The 27,680-nt window shown below is 37.1% G+C and overlaps 1 long non-coding RNA gene and 4 other non-coding genes across 5 annotated transcripts; 2 read left to right on the top strand and 3 right to left on the bottom strand.

Moving 5' to 3' along the window:
* Nucleotides 1–43: 43 nt before the first annotated feature.
* On the bottom strand, nt 44–26,823 carry LOC130343445 (uncharacterized). Its single transcript, XR_008882768.1, has 3 exons — nt 26,635–26,823; nt 8,270–8,407; nt 44–747 (listed from the first exon to the last, which is right to left on the bottom strand). It is a non-coding gene; the product is annotated as an uncharacterized LOC130343445 (long non-coding RNA).
* Nucleotides 329–438, top strand: TRNAL-CAA (transfer RNA leucine (anticodon CAA)). Its single transcript has 2 exons — nt 329–366; nt 393–438. It is a non-coding gene; the product is annotated as a tRNA-Leu (tRNA).
* On the top strand, nt 1,658–1,767 carry TRNAL-CAA (transfer RNA leucine (anticodon CAA)). The gene is made up of 2 exons: nt 1,658–1,695; nt 1,722–1,767. It is a non-coding gene; the product is annotated as a tRNA-Leu (tRNA).
* On the bottom strand, nt 2,521–2,593 carry TRNAR-UCG (transfer RNA arginine (anticodon UCG)). The gene has a single exon. It is a non-coding gene; the product is annotated as a tRNA-Arg (tRNA).
* Nucleotides 8,521–8,593, bottom strand: TRNAR-UCG (transfer RNA arginine (anticodon UCG)). Its single transcript has one exon. It is a non-coding gene; the product is annotated as a tRNA-Arg (tRNA).
* Nucleotides 26,824–27,680: the final 857 nt, after the last annotated feature.

The following is a 27,680-nucleotide window of genomic DNA, read 5'->3' as shown; positions in this document are numbered from 1 at the left end:
CCCGTTACATGCTGCTGTTCCTGCCGAAACAAGGGCGACCACATAAGTAATAAGTCAACAAGTTCAACCAAATGCTGGTGGTGTCCGTCATACGCTATATTTGGTATGGGATATTGGAGTCAATTATAAACAGAAGCCACTACATGGCCTAATGAACATGAATGCTCCTAAACCTGATACTCTCGACAATTACCCTAGTGACATGCAGGCCCGTCTTCTTGCTGTTTCCTTTCTGACATATCATATTCATAAGTATAATATGGCACGTTCCAGCCCTGTCTGCACAACCTATATTCATCAAACCATACAGCTCCAGCACATATAGCTTGTCAGGATGGCCGAGTGGTCTAAGGCGCCAGACTCAAGAGGAAGCTCTTCCCAACACATGGGTGTTCTGGTCTCCGAATGGAGGCGTGGGTTCAAATCCCACTTCTGACATCACTTTTTTCTCCTCCGATCTTCACATAATTATTCCAGCAGTCACGGTCAGGTCTTGTGTTCTTCCTCTGTCCTCCTCTATTTACTAGTTCTTATCTCTGTCCTCCTCTATTTACGAGTTCTTACCTCTGTCCTCCTCTATTTACGAGTTCTTATCTCTGTTCTCCTTCTCTAAGTACAACCCCAGTGTCACATGCTGAGAGCCTGGAGGGGAGAGCAGGCGGCCACACAATCTCCTTCCATTCTTCCAGGAATATTTTATTGTATTTCTCATCTCTTCGCACTTATGATATGTTAAATCCTCGTCTCCTAGAGATGAGACAAACATGAGGGACCACATGTTTGTTACTTTCCACATAAGACATAATACATACTACAAAGCAAAAACATGAAAATATTGATATCTCCCAGTAGAGAAGATTTTGTTGGCCTCTCCACGCTGAATTACCCGGCTGAGAAAAGTCATATATGTAAGAAAATATTTACTAAATATCATTTTATAAGGATTAAAGGGGTACTCCGCACCTAGACATCTTATCCCCTATCCAAAGTATAGGGATTAAGATGTCTTCACTCCGTGCTGGATGACTGGTGATGCGACACCCACTCATAGACTTGCCGTCACGGCCCCTCTCATAAACTTGCATTGAGGGGGCGTGGCCATGATGTCACAAGCAGGACTTTCCCCCATTCTCCAGGACTCTCCTCCCATCTCCAAGACTCTCCTCCCATCTCCAGGACTCTCTCCTCCCATCTCCAGGACTCTCTCCTCCCATCTCCAGGACTCTCTCCTCCCATCTCCAGGACTCTCTCCTCCCATCTCCAGGACTCTCCTCCCATCTCCAGGACTCTCTTCTCCCATCTCCAGGACTCTCCTCCCATCTCCAGGACTCTCTCCTCCCACCTCCAGGACTCTCTCCTCCCACCTCCAGGACTCTCTCCTCCCACCTCTAGGACTCTCTCCTCCCACCTCCAGGACTCTTCTCCCACCTCCAGGACTCTTCTCCCATCTCCAGGACTCTTCTCCCATGTCCAGGACTCTTCTCCCATCTCCAGGACTCTTCTCCCATCTCCAGGACTCTTCTCCCATCTCCAGGACTCTCCTCCCATCTCCAGGACTCTCCTCCCATGTCTCTTTGTACAGTGTAGCTAAATATGTCAGTGCTATATTGAGATTATTATCAGAGAGGTCATCAGGGAAATTATCAGCTTTATAAATGTCAGGATGGCCGAGTGGTCTAAGGCGCCAGACTCAAGAAAAAGCTCTTACCCAGCCGTGGGTGTTCTGGTCTCCAAATGGAGGCGTGGGTTCAAATCCCACTTCTGACATTACTTTTTTTTAAAGGAGTAATCGGGGGATAGATACACAGAGCTATTTACTTCTGAAAACAGAACCACAGCTGTCCTCAGGTTGTGTGGTATTACAACTTGGCTCCATTCACCTCAATGGAACTGAGCTGCAATACCGTACACAACCTGAGGACAGGGGTGGTGCTGTTTTTGAACAAAATTAGCTGGGTTTTTTCTATCCTTGGAAAACCCCTTTAAATGAAATTACAGAATATTCACGAATGACATAAACCTAATGGAAGACGATCTGAGAACCTCCAGAACATTTATCTACAATAAACAAGAGTCCTGCGATCCATATGCCAAGAAATACCCCAATCCAAACACCAATCAATACCACACCCCAATTCAAAGCCTGATACAACCCATACCACAATCTATACCCTGACACATACCCCAATCCATACTTCGAGCAATACCACAATCTGATCAATAACATGATCCAAACTACATCCGCAATTTTACATTTCTTCCTTCAATATTTACAAAAGTAAATTTCTCAGACTACATTAGATGTGGGGACATTGCGGAGGGACAGTCTAAACTGAAACCTTCTACAACGGCCAATCAGAGCTCAGCTTTTATTTCATAGAGTGATCATTAAAAATGTAAGTTGCACTGTGATTGGTCACTATGGGCAACAGATTCAGTTTAGACAACTTTTATTCATTATTCCCATAATCTTTATTTGATTTGGTAAATAAAGTTATTTCAAAGTGACCTTAAAAAATTCGACCACGAAGGGACTCGAACCCCCAATCTTCTGATCCGAAGTCAGACGCCTTATCCATTAGGCCACGCGGTCAACCTACACAAATATTTTCCAGGCGTTCCTGACAATAATAGGATTCACAACAAATAAAAAAAGTATTGGAAAACATCATGCTGCTGCATCCACCACTGGATCAACCTACCTGGAGGCCAAAAAAGGATATCACAATTTATTTAACGGAAAAACAAAAATCGTTTACTGCAAAGGGGCACGTGTTTACTGCAGGAGGCGCTCGTTTACTGTGATCGGTGCTCATTTACTGTAAGGATGCGTTCACACTGCGGAATCCCGGCTTGCTGAATTCCATGTTCTTTCTATGCATGGAACAATTTCAGCGGTGGAATTGTCCGCCGCTGAAATCCCGCAGTGTGAACAGGTCTCACGGAGACCCATTCACACAAATGTTAAGTTCACACCGCGGAGTTCCGCTCATGGAATTCTGTGGGAATTCCATAGTGTGAACGCACCCTAAAGGGGTACTCATTTACTGTGATCGGCGCTCATTTTCTGCGACCAGTGTCGTTTACTGTGATCGGCGCGCGTTTACTGTGATCGGCGCACATTTACTGTAAAGTGGCACCAATTTACTGTGATCGGCGCTCGTTTACTGTGATCAGCACTTGTTTACTGTGATCGGCGTGCGTTTACTGCGATCGGCGTGCATTTACTGTGATCGGCGCGTGTTTGCTGTGATCGGTGCTCGTTTACTGTAAAGGGGCATTAATTTACTGTGATCGGCACTCGTTTACTGTGATCGGCGCGCATTTATTGTGATCAGCGCACATTTACTGTAAAGAGGCACCAATTTACTGTGATCGGCGCTCGTTTACTGTGATCAGCGCTTGTTTACTGTGATCGGCGTGCGTTTACTGCGTTAGGCGTTCATTTACTGTGATTGGCATGCATTAACTGTGAACGGCGTGCGTTTACTACGTTCGGCGTTCATTTACTGTGATCGGCTCTCGTTTACTGTAAAGGGGCATTCATTTACTGTGATCGGCACTAATTTACTGTGATCAGTGCTTGTTTACTGTGATCGACGCTCATTTACTGCGATCAGTGCTCATTTACTGTGATCGGCGCTCGTTTATGTGATCAGTGCTCATTTACTGTGATCAGTGCTCTTTTACTGTAAAGAGGCACTCATTTACTGTGATCGGCACTCATTTTCTGCGATCAGTGCTCGTTTACTGTGATCGGCGCTCATTTACTGTGATCGGCACGGGTTTACTGTGATCGGCACGGGTTTACTGTGATCGGCGCTCATTTACTGCGATCAGTGCTCATTTACTGTGATCGGCGCTCGTTTATGTGATCAGTGCTCATTTACTGTGATCAGTGCTCATTTACTGTGATCAGTGCTCATTTACTGTAAAGAGGCACTCATTTACTGTGATTGGCACTCATTTTCTGTGATCAGTGCTCGTTTACTGTGATCGGCATGGGTTTACTGTGATCGGCGCTCGTTTACTGTAAAGGGAAACTCATTTATTGTGAACGGCATTCATTTACTGCGATCAGTGCTCGTTTACTGCGATCAGTGCTTGTTTATTGTGAGCTGCGCTAATTTACTGTGATCAGTGCTCGTTTACTGCCATCAGTGCTCATTACAGTGATCGGTGCTCGTTTACTGTAAAGGGGCGCTCATTTACTGCGAACAGTGCTAGTTAACTACGATCAACGCTTGTTTACTGTAAAGGCGTGCTCTTTTACTGTAATCTGCGCTCGTTTACTGCGATCAATGCCCGTTTACTGTGACCAGCGCTCATTTACTGTGATTGGTGTTAATTTACTGTAAAGGGGTGCTCGTTTACTGCGATCGGTGCTCATTTACTGCTATTGGTGCTCATTTACTGACAATGGTGTTCATTTACTGCAATCGGTGCTCGTTTACAGCGAGGGGCGCTCATTTACTGCTGTCAGTGCTCGTTTACTGTAAAGCGGCGCTCATTTACTGCGATCAGTGCACATTTACTGCAAGGGGTCTCGTTTACTGTAAAAGGGTGCTCATTTACTGCGATCAGTGCTGGTTTACAGTGATCAGTGCTCTTACTGCAAAAGCTGCTCGTTTACTGTCATGGGACCTCGTTTACTGTGCAGTGCTGATAATTCTTCAGAAGATCAGTGTGGCCCGGTCAGTGTCCACTCATTAGTTGGCTGATCGCAATGTCTGTGAGAGTGGACTCCATGCAGCAAATGTCACAACATCTTGTAGTCCGACAAGTACGCAGAGACTGCGCAATTTCATTTTCTTAGGTCCTTTTCAGAGCATAATCTTGCCCCAAACACAGCCTTTTTCTGGCTCAAAAAATGTAAAATTTTTCCTGTTAAGTTCTTCGTGCACGCGCACCATCATTTTACGTCTATTGGGTTGAGATAATGGAAAAGATAGTGAGGGCGCGGAATTTATCATTGGTATTACCCTTGTTAAAAAAAAAAGTTACCTCTTTTGGCGCAATGCACAATTTTCACACATCATTTTGGCTCATTTAGGAAAGTACTTTGAGTAAAGTGCGGCGTGATTGGCTTTTCACAGTGGTCGGTGATACGTAAACTACGGCTTTTTAACCCCTTAAGGACCGAGCCCTTTTTTTCACCTTAAGGACCGGAGCGTTTTTTTTTCAATTCTGACCACTGTCCCTTTAAACATTAATAACTCTGATGCTTTTAGTTATCATTCTGATTCCGAGATTGTTTTTTCGTGACATATTCTACTTTAACTTAGTGGTAAAATTTTGTGGTAACTTGCATCCTTTCTTGGTGAAAAATCCCCAAATTTGATGAAAAAAATGAAAATTTTGCATTTTTCTAACTTTGAAGCTCTCTGCTTGTAAGGAAAATGGATATTCAAAATAATTTTTTTTGGGTTCACATATACAATATGTCTACTTTATGTTTGCATCATAAAATTTATGAGTTTTTACTCGCAATTTTTCATGGACCAGTTCAGGTTCAAGTGGATTTGAAGGGTCTTCATATTAGAAATACCCCATAAAAGACCCCATTATAAAAACTACACCCCCAAAGTATTCAAAATGACATTCAGTAAGCGTATTAACCCTTTAGGTGTTTCACAGGAATAGCAGCAAAGTGAAGGAGAAAATTCACAATCTCCATTTTTTACACTCGCATGTTCTTGTAGACCCAATTTTTTAATTTTTGCAAGGGGTAAAAAGGAGAAAATTTTTACTTGTATTTGAAACCCAATTTCTCTCGAGTAAGCACATACCTCATATGTCTATGTAAAGTGTTCGGCGGGTGCAGTAGAGGGCTCAGAAGGGAAGGAGCGACAAATGGTTTTTGGGGGGCATGTCACCTTTAGGAAGCCCCTATGGTGCCAGGACAGCAAAAAAACACACATGGCATACCATTTTGGAAACTAGACCCCTCAGGGAACGTAACAAGGGGTAAAGTGAACCTTAATACCCCACAGGTGTTTCACGACTTTTGCATATGTAAAAAAATTTTTTTTTTTACCTAAAATGCTTGGTTCCCCAAAAATTTTACATTTTTAAAAAGGGTAATAGCAGAAAATACCCCCCAAAATTTGAAACCCAATTTCTCCCGATTCAGAAAACACCCCATATGGGGGTGAAAATTGCTCTGCTGGTGCACTACAGGTCTCAGAAGAGGAGTAGTCACATTTGGCTTTTTGAAAGCAAATTTTGCTCTGGGGGCATGCCGCATTTAGGAAGCCCCTATGGTGCCAGAACAGCAAAAAAAAAAAAAAACACATGGCATACCATTTTGGAAACTAGACCCCTCGGGGAACGTAACAAGGGGTAATGTGAACCTTAAATACCCTACAGGTGTTTCATGACTTTTGTATATGTAAAAAAAATGTTTATTTTTTTTACCTAAAATGCTTGATTTCCCAAAAATGTTACATTTTTAAAAAGGGTAATAGCAGAAAATCCCCCCCAAAATTTGAAGCCCAATTTCTCCCGAGTACGGCGATACCCCATATGTGACCCTAAACTGTTGCCTTGAAATACGACAGGGCTCCAAAGTGAGAGCGCCATGCGCATTTGAGGCCTGAATTAGGGATTTGCATAGGGGTGGACATAGGGGGATTCTACGCCAGTGATTCCCAAACAGGGTGCCTCCAGCTGTTGTAAAACTCCCAGCATGCCTGGACAGTCAACGGCTATCTGGCAATACTGGGAGTAGTTGTTTTGCAACAGCTGGAGGCTCTGTTCTGGAAACAGTGGCGTACCAGACGTTTTTCCTTTTTATTGGGGAGGGGGGCTGTGTAGGGGTATGTGTATATGTAGTGTGTTCTACTTTTTATTTTATTGTGTGTTAGTGTAGTGTAGTGTTTTTAGGGTACAGTCACACGGGCGGGGGTTCACAGTAGTTTCTCGCTGGCAGCTTGAGCTGCAGCAGAAAATTTGCCGCAGCTCAAACTTGCAGCCGGATACTTACTGTAATCCTCCGCCCATGTGAGTGTACCCTGTACGTTCACATTGGGGGGGGGGGGGGGGGGGACATCCAGCTGTTGCAAAACTACAATTCCCAGCATGTACGGTCTATCAGTGCATGCTGGGAGTTGTAGTTTTGCAACAGCTGGAGACACACAGGTTGTGAAACACCGAGTTTGGTAACAAACTCAGTGTTTTGCAACCAGTGTGCCTTCAGCTGTTGCAAAAGTTACAACCCCCAGCATGTACGGACAGCGGAAGGGCATGCTGGGTCTTGTAGTTATGCAACAGCCGGAGGCATACTACATTGGCTGGGGATGCTGGGGATTGTAGTTATGCAACAGCTGGAGACACACTGGTTTGCTACTTAACTCAGTGTGCCTTCAGCTCAAAACTACAACTCTCAGCAGTCACCGACAGCCAACGGGCATGCACCACTACAACTCCCAGCATGCACTTTAGCTGATTGTGCAAGCTGGGAGTTGTAGTTATACAACAGCTGAAGGTACACTTTTCCATAGAAAGAATGTGCCTCCATAAGGGCATGCTGGGAGTTGTGGTGGTCTGCCTCCTGCTGTTGCATAACTACAGCTCCCAGCATGCCCTTTTTGCATGCTGGGAGCTGTTGCTAAGCAACAGCAGGAGGCTGTCACTCACCTCCTGCTGCTGCTCCACGATGCCGCCGCACAGGTCAGTCCCTCGCCGCCGCCGTCGCTCTTGGGGCCCCGATCCCAACAGGGACGCCGGGGATCTGGGTCCCCAGCACCCGGGGTCTTCTGCCAGCACCCGCTCACGTCCTCCGGAAGAGGGGCGGAGCGGGTTGCGGGAGTGACACCCGCAGCAGGCACCCCGATTGGTCGGCCGGGAAACCGGCCGAAGAATCAGGGCGATCGTGAGGTGGCACCAGTGCCACCTCACCCCTGCTGGCTATGGCTGTTCGGGGCCGTCAGCCAGTTATTCCGGGTCATCGGGTCACTGGAGACCCGATTGACCCGGAATCCGCCGCAGATCGCCGACATGGGGGGACATAATGACCCCCCTGGGCGATATGTCGGGATGCCTGCTGAACGATTTCAGCAGGCATCCGGCCCTGGCTCCCCTTAGGCTAGCGACGGGGGCCGGAAATGCTCAGGGCGTATCCATACACCCTCGGTCCTTAAGGACTTGGAAACGGGGGCGTATGGATACGCCCTATGTCCTTAAGGGGTTAAAATAGTCACAACATTTTTTGCGTAACCAAACACCACCCTAGAGACCACACTTAGAAACCTGTCTAAATCTTACTTACTGGCTGTACAGACATGCTGGGAGTTGTCGTTTTGCAACAGCTGGAGTCACACAGGTTGAGAAACAATAGCTGCAGCATCTGCCCAGGCCTCGAACTTAAAGCCACATCCTGTTTGTCTCTACCCAATCCTCAACCATCCTGAAGAAATGAACAAACCACAGATTTTATGGGTAAATTGTATGTCTAACATCCAGAAAAACAAAGAAAAACTACAAAAGCTTCACATAATAAAAAAAAAAAAAAAAATTTATCGACCATGAAGGGACTCGAACCCTCAATCTTCTGATCCGAAGTCAGACGCCTTATCCATTAGGCCACACGGTCAGGTGACTACCCAACCCACGGCACGATTCACGGCACAATTCACACAATTTTATTTTACACTATACACATTTATTTTTACGGAAAATATTATTATTATACATAGAGGGTAATGTTATTATACAGGGGAGATTTACATAGAGGGTAATGTTATTATACAGGGGAGATTTACATAGAGGGTAATATTATTATACAGGGGAGATTTACATAGAGGGTAATATTATTATACAGGGGAGATTTACATAGAGGGTAATGTTATTATACAGGGGAGATTTACATAGAGGGTAATATTATTATACAGGGGAGATTTACATAGAGGGTAATATTATTATACAGGGGAGATTTACATAGAGGGTAATGTTATTATACAGGGGAGATTTACATAGAGGGTAATGTTATTATACAGGGGAGATTTACATAGAGGGTAATATTATTATACAGGGGAGATTTACATAGAGGGTAATGTTATTATACAGGGGAGATTTACATAGAGGGTAATGTTATTATACAGGGGAGATTTACATAGAGGGTAATATTATTATACAGGGGATGATTTACATAGAGGGTAATATTATTATACAGGGGAGATTTACATAGAGGGTAATATTATTATACAGGGGAGATTTACATAGAGGGTAATATTATTATACAGGGGAGATTTACATAGAGGGTAATGTTATTATACAGGGGAGATTTACATAGAGGGTAATGTTATTATACAGGGGGAGATTTACATAGAGGGTAATGTTATACAGGGGAGATTTACATAGAGGGTAATATTATTATACAGGGGGAGATTTACATAGAGGGTAATGTTATTATACAGGGGAGATTTACATAGAGGGTAATGTTATTATACAGGGGAGATTTACATAGAGGGTAATATTATTATACAGGGGGAGATTTACATAGAGGGTAATATTATTATACAGGGGAGATTTACATAGAGGGTAATGTTATTATACAGGGGAGATTTACATAGAGAGTAATATTATTATACAGGGGAGATTTACATAGAGGGTAATATTATTATACAGGGGGAGATTTACATAGAGGGTAATATTATTATACAGGGGATGATTTACATAGAGGGTAATGTTATTATACAGGGGAGATTTACATAGAGGGTAATATTATTATACAGGGGAGATTTACATAGAGGGTAATATTATTATACAGGGGAGATTTACATAGAGAGTAATATTATTATACAGGGGAGATTTACATAGAGAGTAATATTATTATACAGGGGGATGATTTACATAGAGGGTAATGTTATTATACAGGGGGATGATTTACATAGAGGGTAATATTATTATACAGGGGAGATTTACATAGAGGGTAATATTATTATACAGGGGGAGATTTACATAGAGGGTAATGTTATTATACAGGGGATGATTTACATAGAGGGTAATGTTATTATACAGGGGAGATTTACATAGAGGGTAATGTTATTATACAGGAGAGATTTACATAGAGGGTAATATTATTATACAGGGGAGATTTACATAGAGGGTAATATTATTATACAGGGGAGATTTACATAGAGAGTAATATTATTATACAGGGGAGATTTACATAGAGAGTAATATTATTATACAGGGGGATGATTTACATAGAGGGTAATGTTATTATACAGGGGGATGATTTACATAGAGGGTAATATTATTATACAGGGGAGATTTACATAGAGGGTAATGTTATTATACAGGGGGGATTTACATAGAGGGTAATATTATTATACAGGGGGATGATTTACATAGAGGGTAATATTGTTATACAGGGGGAGATTTACATAGAGGGTAATATTATTATACAGGGGATGATTTACATAGAGGGTAATGTTATTATACAGGGGGATGATTTACATAGAGGGTAATATTATTATACAGGGGAGATTTACATAGAGGGTAATATTATTATACAGGGGAGATTTACATAGAGGGTAATATTATACAGGGGAGATTTACATAGAGGGTAATATTATTATACAGGGGAGAGTTACATAGAGGGTAATGTTATTATACAGGGATGATTTACATAGAGGGTAATGTTATTATACAGGGGAGATTTACATAGAGGGTAATATTATTATACAGGGGAGATTTACATAGAGGGTAATATTATACAGGGGAGATTTACATAGAGGGTAATGTTATTATACGGGGATGATTTACATAGAGGGTAATGTTATTATACAGGGGAGATTTACATAGAGGGTAATGTTATTATACAGGGGAGATTTACATAGAGGGTAATGTTATTATACAGGGGAGATTTACATAGAGGGTAATATTATTATACAGGGGGAGATTTACATAGAGGGTAATATTATACAGGGGAGATTTACATAGAGGGTAATATTATTATACAGGGGAGATTTACATAGAGGGTAATATTATTATACAGGGGAGATTTACATAGAGGGTAATGTTATTATACAGGGGAGATTTACATAGAGGGTAATGTTATTATACAGGGGAGATTTACATAGAGGGTAATGTTATTATACAGGGGAGATTTACATAGAGGGTAATATTATACAGGGGAGATTTACATAGAGGGTAATATTATTATACAGGGGAGATTTACATAGAGGGTAATGTTATTATACAGGGGACGATTTACATAGAGGATAATATTATTATACAGGGGAGATTTACATAGAGGGTAATGTTATTATACAGGGGAGATTTACATAGAGGGTAATATTATTATACAGGGGGATGATTTACATAGAGGGTAATATTATTATACAGGGGGATGATTTACATAGAGGGTAATATTATTATACAGGGGAGATTTACATAGAGGGTAATATTATTATACAGGGGAGATTTACATAGAGAGTAATATTATTATACAGGGGAGATTTACATAGAGGGTAATATTATTATACAGTGGAGATTTACATAGAGGGTAATATTATTATACAGGGGAGATTTACATAGAGGGTAATATTATTATACAGGGGGATGATTTACATAGAGGGTAATATTATTATACAGGGGGATGATTTACATAGAGGGTAATATTATTATACAGGGGAGATTTACATAGAGGGTAATATTATTATACAGGGGAGATTTACATAGAGAGTAATATTATTATACAGGGGAGATTTACATAGAGGGTAATATTATTATACAGTGGAGATTTACATAGAGGGTAATATTATTATACAGGGGAGATTTACATAGAGGGTAATATTATTATACAGGGGAGATTTACATAGAGGGTAATATTATTATACAGGGGAGATTTACATAGAGGGTAATATTATTATACAGGGGAGATTTACATAGAGGGTAATATTATTATACAGGGGGATGATTTACATAGAGGGTAATATTATTATACAGGGGGATGATTTACATAGAGGGTAATATTATTATACAGGGGAGATTTACATAGAGGGTAATATTATTATACAGGGGAGATTTACATAGAGAGTAATATTATTATACAGGGGAGATTTACATAGAGGGTAATATTATTATACAGTGGAGATTTACATAGAGGGTAATGTTATTATACAGGGGAGATTTACATAGAGGGTAATGTTATTATACAGGGGAGATTTACATAGAGGGTAATGTTATTATACAGGGGAGATTTACATAGAGGGTAATATTATTATACAGGGGAGATTTACATAGAGGGTAATGTTATTATACAGGGGAGATTTACATAGAGGGTAATATTATTATACAGGGGAGATTTACATAGAGGGTAATATTATTATACAGGGGAGATTTACATAGAGGGTAATGTTATTATACAGGGGAGATTTACATAGAGGGTAATGTTATTATACAGGGGAGATTTACATAGAGGGTAATATTATACAGGGGAGATTTACATAGAGGGTAATATTATTATACAGGGGAGATTTACATAGAGGGTAATATTATTATACAGGGAAGATTTACATAGAGGGTAATGTTATTATACAGGGAAGATTTACATAGAGGGTAATGTTATTATACAGGGGAGATTTACATAGAGGGTAATATTATTATACAGGGGAGATTTACATAGAGGGTAATGTTATTATACAGGGGAGATTTACATAGAGGGTAATATTATTATACAGGGGAGATTTACATAGAGGGTAATATTATTATACAGGGGAGATTTACATAGAGGGTAATATTATTATACAGGGGAGATTTACATAGAGGGTAATGTTATTATACAGGGATGATTTACATAGAGGGTAATGTTATTATACAGGGGATGATTTACATAGAGGGTAATGTTATTATACAGGGGGATGATTTACATAGAGGGTAATGTTATTATACAGGGGAGATTTACATAGAGGGTAATATTATTATACAGGGGGATGATTTACATAGAGGGTAATATTATTATACAGGGGGAGGTTTACATAGAGGGTAATGTTATTATACAGGGGAGATTTACATAGAGGGTAATGTTATTATACAGGGGAGATTTACATAGAGGGTAATATTATTATACAGGGGAGATTTACATAGAGGGTAATGTTATTATACAGGGGAGATTTACATAGAGGGTAATATTATTATACAGGGGAGATTTACATAGAGGGTAATGTTATTATACAGGGAAGATTTACATAGAGGGTAATATTATACAGGGGAGATTTACATAGAGGGTAATATTATTATACGGGGAGATTTACATAGAGGGTAATGTTATTATACAGGGGGAGATTTACATAGAGGGTAATGTTATTATACAGGGATGATTTACATAGAGGGTAATGTTATTATACAGGGGAGATTTACATAGAGGGTAATGTTATTATACAGGGGGATGATTTACATAGAGGGTAATGTTATTATACAGGGGAGATTTACATAGAGGGTAATATTATACAGGGGATGATTTACATAGAGGGTAATGTTATTATACGGGGGATGATTTTCATAGAGGGTAATATTATTATACAGGGGAGATTTACATAGAGGGTAATGTTATTATACAGGGGAGATTTACATAGAGGGTAATGTTATTATACAGGGGAGATTTACATAGAGGGTAATGTTATTATACGGGGGATGATTTACATAGAGGGTAATATTATTATACAGGGGAGATTTACATAGAGGGTAATATTATTATACAGGGGAGATTTACATAGAGGGTAATATTATTATACAGGGGAGATTTACATAGAGGGTAATATTATTATACGGGGGATGATTTACATAGAGGGTAATGTTATTATACAGGGGAGATTTACATAGAGGGTAATATTATTATACAGGGGGATGATTTACATAGAGGATAATATTATTATACAGGGGAGATTTACATAGAGGGTAATATTATTATACAGGGGAGATTTACATAGAGGGTAATATTATACAGGGGAGATTTACATAGAGGGTAATGTTATTATACAGGGGACGATTTACATAGAGGGTAATATTATTATACAGGGGAGATTTACATAGAGGGTAATATTATTATACAGGGGAGATTTACATAGAGGGTAATATTATTATACAGGGGAGATTTACATAGAGGGTAATGTTATTATACAGGGGACGATTTACATAGAGGGTAATATTATTATACAGGGGAGATTTACATAGAGGGTAATATTATTATACAGTGGAGATTTACATAGAGGGTAATATTATTATACAGGGGAGATTTACATAGAGGGTAATATTATTATACAGGGGGATGATTTACATAGAGGGTAATATTATTATACAGGGGAGATTTACATAGAGGGTAATATTATTATACAGGGGGATGATTTACATAGAGGGTAATATTATTATACAGGGGAGATTTACATAGAGGGTAATATTATTATACAGGGGGATGATTTACATAGAGGGTAATGTTATTATACAGGGGAGATTTACATAGAGGGTAATATTATTATACGGGGGATGATTTACATAGAGGGTAATATTATTATACAGGGGGATGATTTACATAGAGGGTAATATTATTATACAGGGGAGATTTACATAGAGGGTAATATTATTATACAGGGGAGATTTACATAGAGGGTAATATTATTATACAGGGGAGATTTACATAGAGGGTAATATTATTATACGGGGGATGATTTACATAGAGGGTAATATTATTATACAGGGGAGATTTACATAGAGGATAATATTATTATACAGGGGAGAGTTACATAGAGGGTAATATTATTATACAGGGGAGATTTACATAGAGGGTAATATTATTATACAGGGGAGATTTACATAGAGGGTAATATTATTATACAGGGGAGATTTACATAGAGGATAATGTTATTATACGGGGGAGATTTACCTAGAGGGTAATATTATTATACAGGGGGATGATTTACATAGAGGGTAATATTATTATACAGGGGAGATTTACATAGAGGGTAATATTATACGGGGGATGATTTACATAGAGGGTAATGTTATTATACAGGGGAGATTTACATAGAGGGTAATATTATTATACAGGGGAGATTTACATAGAGGGTAATATTATTATACAGGGGAGATTTACATAGAGGATAATGTTATTATACGGGGGAGATTTACATAGAGGGTAATATTATTATACAGGGGGATGATTTACATAGAGGGTAATATTATTATACAGGGGAGATTTACATAGAGGGTAATATTATTATACGGGGGATGATTTACATAGAGGGTAATATTATTATACAGGGGAGATTTACATAGAGGGTAATATTATTATACAGGGGAGATTTACATAGAGGGTAATATTATTATACAGGGGAGATTTACATAGAGGGTAATATTATTATACGGGGGATGATTTACATAGAGGGTAATATTATTATACAGGGGAGATTTACATAGAGGGTAATATTATACAGGGGAGAGTTACATAGAGGGTAATATTATTATACAGGGGAGATTTACATAGAGGGTAATATTATTATACAGGGTAGATTTACATAGAGGGTAATATTATTATACAGGGGAGATTTACATAGAGGGTAATGTTATTATACAGGGGGATGATTTACATAGAGGGTAATATTATTATACAGGGGAGATTTACATAGAGGGTAATATTATACGGGGGATGATTTACATAGAGGGTAATGTTATTATACAGGGGAGATTTACATAGAGGGTAATATTATTATACAGGGGAGATTTACATAGAGGGTAATATTATTATACTGGGGAGATTTACATAGAGGATAATGTTATTATACGGGGGAGATTTACATAGAGGGTAATATTATTATACAGGGGATGATTTACATAGAGGGTAATATTATTATACAGGGGAGATTTACATAGAGGGTAATATTATTATACAGGGGAGATTTACATAGAGGATAATATTATACGGGGGATGATTTACATAGAGGGTAATATTATTATACAGGGGAGATTTACATAGAGGGTAATGTTATTATACGGGGGATGATTTACATAGAGGGTAATGTTATTATACAGGGGAGATTTACATAGAGGGTAATGTTATTATACGGGGGATGATTTACATAGAGGGTAATATTATTATACAGGGGAGATTTACATAGAGGGTAATATTATTATACAGGGGAGATTTACATAGAGGGTAATGTTATTATACAGGGGGATGATTTACATAGAGGGTAATATTATTATACAGGGGAGATTTACATAGAGGGTAATGTTATTATACAGGGGAGATTTACATAGAGGGTAATATTATTATACAGGGGAGATTTACATAGAGGGTAATACTATTATACAGGGGGATGATTTACATAGAGGGTAATATTATACAGGGGAGATTTACATAGAGGGTAATATTATTATACAGGGGAGATTTACATAGAGGGTAATATTATTATACAGGGGAGATTTACATAGAGGATAATGTTATTATACGGGGGAGATTTACCTAGAGGGTAATATTATTATACAGGGGAGATTTACATAGAGGGTAATATTATACAGGGGAGATTTACATAGAGGGTAATGTTATTATACAGGGGAGATTTACATAGAGGGTAATGTTATTATACAGGGGAGATTTACATAGAGGGTAATATTATTATACAGGGGATGATTTACATAGAGGGTAATGTTATTATACAGGGGAGATTTACATAGAGGGTAATGTTATTATACAGGGGAGATTTACATAGAGGGTAATATTATTATACAGGGGAGATTTACATAGAGGATAATATTATACGGGGGATGATTTACATAGACGATAATGTTATTATACAGGGGAGATTTACATAGAGGGTAATATTATACGGGGGATGATTTACATAGACGATAATGTTATTATACGGGGGCAATTTACATAGACGTTCATGTTATCATAGGGGGTACGAATTACATAGAGGGTAATGTTATTATACAGGGGAGATTTACATAGAGGGTAATATTATTATACAGGGGAGATTTACATAGAGAGTAATATTATTATACAGGGGATGATTTACATAGAGGGTAATATTATACGGGGGATGATTTACATAGACGATAATGTTATTATACGGGGGCAATTTACATAGACGTTCATGTTATCATAGGGGGTACGAATTACATAGACGGTAATGTTATTATACAGGGGAGATTTACATAGAGGGTAATATTATTATACAGGGGAGATTTACATAGAGGATAATATTATTATACAGGGGAGATTTACATAGAGGGTAATGTTATTATACAGGGGAGATTTACATAGAGGGTAATATTATTATACAGGGGAGATTTACATAGAGGGTAATATTATTATACAGGGGAGATTTACATAGAGGGTAATATTATTATACAGGGGGAGATTTACATAGAGGGTAATGTTATTATACAGGGGAGATTTACATAGAGGGTAATGTTATTATACAGGGGAGATTTACATAGAGGGTAATATTATTATACAGGGGAGATTTACATAGAGGGTAATATTATTATACAGGGGAGATTTACATAGAGGGTAATGTTATTATACAGGGGGAGATTTACATAGAGGGTAATGTTATTATACAGGGGAGATTTACATAGAGGGTAATGTTATTATACAGGGGAGATTTACATAGAGGGTAATATTATTATACAGGGGATGATTTACATAGAGGGTAATATTATACAGGGGAGATTTACATAGAGGGTAATGTTATTATACAGGGATGATTTACATAGAGGGTAATGTTATTATACAGGGGAGATTTACATAGAGGGTAATATTATTATACAGGGGAGATTTACATAGAGGGTAATGTTATTATACAGGGGAGATTTACATAGAGGGTAATGTTATTATACAGGGGAGATTTACATAGAGGGTAATATTATTATACAGGGGGATGATTTACATAGAGGGTAATGTTATTATACAGGGGAGATTTACATAGAGGGTAATATTATTATACAGGGGAGATTTACATAGAGGGTAATATTATTATACAGGGGAGATTTACATAGAGGGTAATGTTATTATACAGGGGATGATTTACATAGAGGGTAATATTATTATACAGGGGAGAGTTACATAGAGGGTAATGTTATTATACAGGGATGATTTACATAGAGGGTAATATTATTATACAGGGGAGATTTACATAGAGGGTAATATTATTATACAGGGGAGATTTACATAGAGGGTAATATTATTATACAGGGGAGATTTACATAGAGGGTAATATTATTATACAGGGGACGATTTACATAGAGGGTAATGTTATTATACAGGGGAGATTTACATAGAGGGTAATGTTATTATACAGGGGGATGATTTACATAGAGGGTAATGTTATTATACAGGGGAGATTTACATAGAGGATAATATTATACGGGGGATGATTTACATAGAGGGTAATGTTATTATACAGGGGAGATTTACATAGAGGGTAATATTATTATACAGGGGAGATTTACATAGAGGGTAATGTTATTATACAGGGGAGATTTACATAGAGGGTAATATTATTATACAGGGGAGATTTACATAGAGGGTAATATTATTATACAGGGGAGATTTACATAGAGGGTAATATTATTATACAGGGGAGATTTACATAGAGGGTAATATTATTATACAGGGGAGATTTACATAGAGGATAATATTATACGGGGGATGATTTACATAGAGGGTAATATTATTATACAGGGGAGATTTACATAGAGGGTAATATTATTATACAGGGGAGATTTACATAGAGGGTAATGTTATTATACGGGGAGATTTACATAGAGGGTAATGTTATTATACAGGGATGATTTACATAGAGGGTAATATTATTATACAGGGGAGATTTACATAGAGGGTAATATTATTATACAGGGGAGATTTACATAGAGGGTAATGTTATTATACAGGGGAGATTTACATAGAGGGTAATGTTATTATACAGGGGAGATTTACATAGAGGGTAATATTATTATACAGGGGAGATTTACATAGAGGGTAATATTATTATACAGGGGAGATTTACATAGAGGGTAATGTTATTATACAGGGGAGATTTACATAGAGGGTAATATTATTATACAGGGGAGATTTACATAGAGGGTAATATTATTATACAGGGGAGATTTACATAGAGGGTAATATTATTATACAGGGGATGATTTACATAGAGGGTAATATTATTATACAGGGGAGATTTACATAGAGGGTAATATTATTATACAGGGGAGATTTACATAGAGGGTAATGTTATTATACAGGGGAGATTTACATAGAGGGTAATATTATTATACAGGGGAGATTTACATAGAGGGTAATATTATTATACAGGGGAGATTTACATAGAGGGTAATATTATTATACAGGGGAGATTTACATAGAGGGTAATATTATTATACAGGGGAGATTTACATAGAGGGTAATGTTATTATACAGGGGAGATTTACATAGAGGGTAATGTTATTATACGGGGGATGATTTACATAGAGGGTAATGTTATTATACAGGGGAGATTTACATAGAGGGTAATGTTATTATACGGGGGATGATTTACATAGAGGGTAATATTATTATACAGGGGAGATTTACATAGAGGGTAATATTATTATACAGGGGAGATTTACATAGAGGGTAATGTTATTATACAGGGGGATGATTTACATAGAGGGTAATATTATTATACAGGGGAGATTTACATAGAGGGTAATGTTATTATACAGGGGAGATTTACATAGAGGGTAATATTATTATACAGGGGAGATTTACATAGAGGGTAATACTATTATACAGGGGGATGATTTACATAGAGGGTAATATTATACAGGGGAGATTTACATAGAGGGTAATATTATTATACAGGGGAGATTTACATAGAGGGTAATATTATTATACAGGGGAGATTTACATAGAGGATAATGTTATTATACGGGGGAGATTTACCTAGAGGGTAATATTATTATACAGGGGAGATTTACATAGAGGGTAATATTATACAGGGGAGATTTACATAGAGGGTAATGTTATTATACAGGGGAGATTTACATAGAGGGTAATGTTATTATACAGGGGAGATTTACATAGAGGGTAATATTATTATACAGGGGATGATTTACATAGAGGGTAATGTTATTATACAGGGGAGATTTACATAGAGGGTAATGTTATTATACAGGGGAGATTTACATAGAGGGTAATATTATTATACAGGGGAGATTTACATAGAGGATAATATTATACGGGGGATGATTTACATAGACGATAATGTTATTATACAGGGGAGATTTACATAGAGGGTAATATTATACGGGGGATGATTTACATAGACGATAATGTTATTATACGGGGGCAATTTACATAGACGTTCATGTTATCATAGGGGGTACGAATTACATAGAGGGTAATGTTATTATACAGGGGAGATTTACATAGAGGGTAATATTATTATACAGGGGAGATTTACATAGAGAGTAATATTATTATACAGGGGATGATTTACATAGAGGGTAATATTATACGGGGGATGATTTACATAGACGATAATGTTATTATACGGGGGCAATTTACATAGACGTTCATGTTATCATAGGGGGTACGAATTACATAGAGGGTAATGTTATTATACAGGGGAGATTTACATAGAGGGTAATATTATTATACAGGGGAGATTTACATAGAGGATAATATTATTATACAGGGGAGATTTACATAGAGGGTAATGTTATTATACAGGGGAGATTTACATAGAGGGTAATATTATTATACAGGGGAGATTTACATAGAGGGTAATATTATTATACAGGGGAGATTTACATAGAGGGTAATATTATTATACAGGGGGAGATTTACATAGAGGGTAATGTTATTATACAGGGGAGATTTACATAGAGGGTAATGTTATTATACAGGGGAGATTTACATAGAGGGTAATATTATTATACAGGGGAGATTTACATAGAGGGTAATATTATTATACAGGGGAGATTTACATAGAGGGTAATGTTATTATACAGGGGGAGATTTACATAGAGGGTAATGTTATTATACAGGGGAGATTTACATAGAGGGTAATGTTATTATACAGGGGAGATTTACATAGAGGGTAATATTATTATACAGGGGATGATTTACATAGAGGGTAATATTATACAGGGGAGATTTACATAGAGGGTAATGTTATTATACAGGGATGATTTACATAGAGGGTAATGTTATTATACAGGGGAGATTTACATAGAGGGTAATATTATTATACAGGGGAGATTTACATAGAGGGTAATGTTATTATACAGGGGAGATTTACATAGAGGGTAATGTTATTATACAGGGGAGATTTACATAGAGGGTAATATTATTATACAGGGGGATGATTTACATAGAGGGTAATGTTATTATACAGGGGAGATTTACATAGAGGGTAATATTATTATACAGGGGAGATTTACATAGAGGGTAATATTATTATACAGGGGAGATTTACATAGAGGGTAATGTTATTATACAGGGGATGATTTACATAGAGGGTAATATTATTATACAGGGGAGAGTTACATAGAGGGTAATGTTATTATACAGGGATGATTTACATAGAGGGTAATATTATTATACAGGGGAGATTTACATAGAGGGTAATATTATTATACAGGGGAGATTTACATAGAGGGTAATATTATTATACAGGGGAGATTTACATAGAGGGTAATATTATTATACAGGGGACGATTTACATAGAGGGTAATGTTATTATACAGGGGAGATTTACATAGAGGGTAATGTTATTATACAGGGGGATGATTTACATAGAGGGTAATGTTATTATACAGGGGAGATTTACATAGAGGATAATATTATACGGGGGATGATTTACATAGAGGGTAATGTTATTATACAGGGGAGATTTACATAGAGGGTAATATTATTATACAGGGGAGATTTACATAGAGGGTAATGTTATTATACAGGGGAGATTTACATAGAGGGTAATATTATTATACAGGGGAGATTTACATAGAGGGTAATATTATTATACAGGGGAGATTTACATAGAGGGTAATATTATTATACAGGGGAGATTTACATAGAGGGTAATATTATTATACAGGGGAGATTTACATAGAGGATAATATTATACGGGGGATGATTTACATAGAGGGTAATATTATTATACAGGGGAGATTTACATAGAGGGTAATATTATTATACAGGGGAGATTTACATAGAGGGTAATGTTATTATACGGGGAGATTTACATAGAGGGTAATGTTATTATACAGGGATGATTTACATAGAGGGTAATATTATTATACAGGGGAGATTTACATAGAGGGTAATATTATTATACAGGGGAGATTTACATAGAGGGTAATGTTATTATACAGGGGAGATTTACATAGAGGGTAATGTTATTATACAGGGGAGATTTACATAGAGGGTAATATTATTATACAGGGGAGATTTACATAGAGGGTAATATTATTATACAGGGGAGATTTACATAGAGGGTAATGTTATTATACAGGGGAGATTTACATAGAGGGTAATATTATTATACAGGGGAGATTTACATAGAGGGTAATATTATTATACAGGGGAGATTTACATAGAGGGTAATATTATTATACAGGGGATGATTTACATAGAGGGTAATATTATTATACAGGGGAGATTTACATAGAGGGTAATATTATTATACAGGGGAGATTTACATAGAGGGTAATGTTATTATACAGGGGAGATTTACATAGAGGGTAATATTATTATACAGGGGAGATTTACATAGAGGGTAATATTATTATACAGGGGAGATTTACATAGAGGGTAATATTATTATACAGGGGAGATTTACATAGAGGGTAATATTATTATACAGGGGATGATTTACATAGAGGGTAATACTATTATACAGGGGGATGATTTACATAGAGGGTAATATTATACAGGGGAGATTTACATAGAGGGTAATATTATTATACAGGGGAGATTTACATAGAGGGTAATGTTATTATACAGGGGAGATTTACATAGAGGGTAATGTTATTATACAGGGGGATGATTTACATAGAGGGTAATGTTATTATACAGGGGAGATTTACATAGAGGGTAATATTATTATACAGGGGAGATTTACATAGAGGGTAATGTTATTATACAGGGGAGATTTACATAGAGGGTAATATTATTATACAGGGACGATTTACATAGAGGGTAATGTTATTATACAGGGGAGATTTACATAGAGGGTAATGTTATTATACAGGGGAGATTTACATAGAGGGTAATGTTATTATACAGGGGAGATTTACATAGAGGGTAATATTATTATACAGGGGAGATTTACATAGAGGGTAATGTTATTATACAGGGGAGATTTACATAGAGGGTAATGTTATTATACAGGGGAGATTTACATAGAGAGTAATATTATTATACAGGGGGATGATTTACATAGAGGGTAATGTTATTATACAGGGGGAGATTTACATAGAGGGTAATGTTATTATACGGGGGATGATTTACATAGAGGGTAATATTATTATACAGGGGAGATTTACATAGAGGGTAATGTTATTATACAGGGGGATGATTTACATAGAGGGTAATATTATACAGGGGAGATTTACATAGAGGGTAATATTATTATACAGGGGATGATTTACATAGAGGGTAATGTTATTATACAGGGGAGATTTACATAGAGGGTAATGTTATTATACAGGGGAGATTTACATAGAGGGTAATATTATTATACAGGGGAGATTTACATAGAGGGTAATATTATTATACAGGGGAGATTTACATAGAGGGTAATATTATTATACAGGAGAGATTTACATAGAGGGTAATGTTATTATACAGGGGAGATTTACATAGAGGGTAATATTATACAGGGGGATGATTTACATAGAGGGTAATATTATTATACAGGAGAGATTTACATAGAGGGTAATATTATTATACAGGGGAGATTTACATAGAGGGTAATGTTATTATACAGGGGAGATTTACATAGAGGGTAATGTTATTATACAGGGGGAGATTTACATAGAGGGTAATATTATACAGGGGAGATTTACATAGAGGGTAATGTTATTATACAGGGGAGATTTACATAGAGGGTAATATTATTATACAGGGGATGATTTACATAGAGGGTAATATTATTATACAGGGGAGATTTACATAGAGGATAATATTATACGGGGGATGATTTACATAGAGGGTAATGTTATTATACAGGGATGATTTACATAGAGGGTAATGTTATTATACAGGGGATGATTTACATAGAGGGTAATATTATTATACAGGGGGATGATTTACATAGAGGGTAATATTATTATACAGGGGAGATTTACATAGAGGGTAATGTTATTATACAGGGGAGATTTACATAGAGGGTAATATTATTATACAGGGGAGATTTACATAGAGGGTAATATTATTATACAGGGGAGATTTAACTAGAGGGTAATATTATTATACAGGGGAGATTTACATAGAGGGTAATGTTATTATACAGGGGATGATTTACATAGAGGGTAATATTATTATACAGGGGAGATTTACATAGAGGGTAATATTATTATACAGGGGGAGATTTACCTAGAGGGTAATATTATTATACAGGGGAGATTTACATAGAGGGTAATATTATTATACAGGGGAGATTTACATAGAGGGTAATATTATTATACAGGGGAGATTTACATAGAGGGTAATGTTATTATACAGGGGATGATTTACATAGAGGGTAATATTATTATACAGGGGAGATTTACATAGAGGGTAATGTTATTATACAGGGGAGATTTACATAGAGGGTAATGTTATTATACAGGGGAGATTTACATAAAGGGTAATATTATTATACAGGGGAGATTTACATAGAGGGTAATATTATTATACAGGGGAGATTTACATAGAGGGTAATACTATTATACAGGGGGATGATTTACATAGAGGGTAATATTATACAGGGGAGATTTACATAGAGGGTAATATTATTATACAGGGGGAGATTTACATAGAGGGTAATGTTATTATACAGGGAGATTTACATAGAGGGTAATGTTATTATACAGGGGAGATTTACATAGAGGGTAATATTATTATACTGGGGAGATTTACATAGAGGGTAATATTATTATACAGGGGAGATTTACCTAGAGGGTAATATTATTATACAGGGGAGATTTACATAGAGGGTAATATTATTATACAGGGGACGATTTACATAGAGGGTAATATTATTATACAGGGGAGATTTACATAGAGGGTAATATTATTATACAGGGGAGATTTACATAGAGGGTAATGTTATTATACAGGGGAGATTTACATAGAGGGTAATATTATTATACTGGGGAGATTTACATAGAGGGTAATGTTATTATACAGGGGAGATTTACATAGAGGGTAATATTATTATACAGGGGAGATTTACATAGAGGGTAATATTATTATACAGGGGAGATTTACCTAGAGGGTAATATTATTATACAGGGGAGATTTACATAGAGGGTAATATTATTATACAGGGGACGATTTACATAGAGGGTAATATTATTATACAGGGGAGATTTACATAGAGGGTAATATTATTATACAGGGGAGATTTACATAGAGGGTAATGTTATTATACAGGGGAGATTTACATAGAGGGTAATATTATTATACAGGGGAGATTTACATAGAGGGTAATATTATACAGGGGAGATTTACATAGAGGGTAATATTATTATACAGGGGAGATTTACATAGAGAGTAATGTTATTATACAGGGGAGATTTACATAGAGGGTAATATTATTATACAGGGGAGATTTACATAGAGGATAATATTATACGGGGGTGATTTACATAGACGATAATGTTATTATACGGGGGATGATTTACATAGACGATAATGTTATTATACAGGGGGATGATTTACATAGAGGGTAATATTATACAGGGGAGATTTACATAGAGGATAATATTATACGGGGATGATTTACATAGACGATAATGTTATTATACAGGGGGATGATTTACATAGAGGGTAATATTATACAGGGGAGATTTACATAGAGGGTAATATTATACGGGGGATGATTTACATAGACGATAATGTTATTATACGGGGGCAATTTACATAGACGTTCATGTTATCATAGGGGGTACGAATTACATAGACGGTAATGTTATTATACTAAAATAAATATAAAATAACAGGAATGAGAGCAATGGATATATTATGTAATAACGGTCTAGAATATGTATATCATTGTACAAATAATATTTATATTACCGAAAGAATAATCTCTAAATCAATGTTGGATGGTTAACATGAGATATACAAACGAAAAGAGAGACCAAACAACTACGGTATTAGTAACAAAGGTTTGAACAAACTTTATTAAACAATGATTACATAAAAACACGTAAAAAACATAAAAAGCATGTATTCTGACAGGTACCACAAAGACTCAGGGAGAAGAGATGAGGTAGAGGCTGTATATTCTATAATAAAGCACAAATATGCAAAGGTGAAGGTGCATATAGAGATAAACACTGATATATACAGTGACCCCTCGACCTACGATGGCCCCCGACATACCATATATGTATAAAAGAGCTAACATAGAAAAAAACCACTCCTGCACTCACCGCAAGGGTACCGCAATTCCGGCCTCACTCAAACGGTGCCTACAATCCACGATCGGGCATATCAGAAGTGGAGCGCTCAGAGAAGGCGACTGCCGGCGGTTTCACGCAATCACTATGCGCTTCATCCGGCCTCATTCACGTCATGGCGCTGTGCAACCTAAAATAGTGCACCTGCTGGGATCATGTGATCAAGATGACGTATGCCACAAACCAACAGGTAAGGAAATAATGAAAAAACTAACCTAATCCTATTACCATGTATACTATTAGAACACTACTTTTAATGAACTACCTTAAAATTATAAAAATGGAGATAGATCAAGTCTATCATTCAGCCCCATTGGGCCCTGTGCATCCAAAGTAAGAATCCAATGAGCCTCAGCTCGCAGTAAAGCCCGTCTCCTATCTACATTGCCCTGCCTACTATTGATGCGCATCAGGCCACCAAACTTCAGATTTTCACAGTCTCCCTTGTGTACTTCTTGCATGTGTTTAACAAAACGAGGGGATCCTCCTCCTTTCCTCACCGAATAAAGATGTTCGCGGAACCGCACTCTCAATTGGCGTTCCGTCTTACCAATGTAAAACATTCTACATTCACTTATCATGAAGTACACAACAAAGGAGCTGCGACAGGTAATTAATTCTTTAACAAAGAAATTAGTACCTCCTAATGTACCTCCAGTAGAATTAGCATTATACTTGCAGAAGGTACATGAGCCACATTTCTTATTACCATATGGAAAAAATTTTGTAAGCCAATTTTCCTGTTTTTTCGCTTGCACACTATATTCATTTTTCCTTTTCTTGATTAAATCATGGATAGTCCGATTCTTTTTAAAGGTCACTATAGGTTTATTTTCAGAACATTCTGTAATATCAGGGTCCGAGGCCAGGAGATACCAGTTCTTATATAATGTAGATCTTATTATTTCATTCATAGGGCCATTTTTGAAGGAAAACACATAACGTTTATTCTCCTTCTGAGGAGCATCCTTCTGCTGTCTGTTCCTATACAATAGTTTCCTCCTATCCAGGGGGTAAGC

The sequence above is a fragment of the Hyla sarda genome, unplaced genomic scaffold (genome assembly GCF_029499605.1).
Source record: "Hyla sarda isolate aHylSar1 unplaced genomic scaffold, aHylSar1.hap1 scaffold_682, whole genome shotgun sequence".
NCBI lineage: Eukaryota > Metazoa > Chordata > Amphibia > Anura > Hylidae > Hyla > Hyla sarda.
Note: the sequence above shows the minus strand (reverse complement) of the source record. Positions and strands in the feature narration are given on the sequence as shown.